Here is a 222-nt window from a genome sequence, read left to right on the forward strand (position 1 = left end):
ATTTTAGCCCTTGAACGTGTACAGTGTGTACTATTAAGCACATCCCGCTGTTGTGCAACCATCCCCAACACGCCTGTTGTGAAACCATGTTCCTCTGTGCATCTCGCTGCTCTGGCGGCCCTGCAGGGGGGTGGGGGTGGAGGGAGCGGGGGCAGGTCAGTGCTGCTGAGAGGGCGGGCGGTCCCGCAGGAAGGAGGGTCAGCTTTCTGACCCAGCGTGCGG

The sequence above is a fragment of the Myotis brandtii genome, unplaced genomic scaffold (genome assembly GCF_000412655.1).
Source record: "Myotis brandtii unplaced genomic scaffold, ASM41265v1 scaffold634, whole genome shotgun sequence".
Classification (NCBI taxonomy): Eukaryota; Metazoa; Chordata; class Mammalia; order Chiroptera; family Vespertilionidae; genus Myotis; species Myotis brandtii.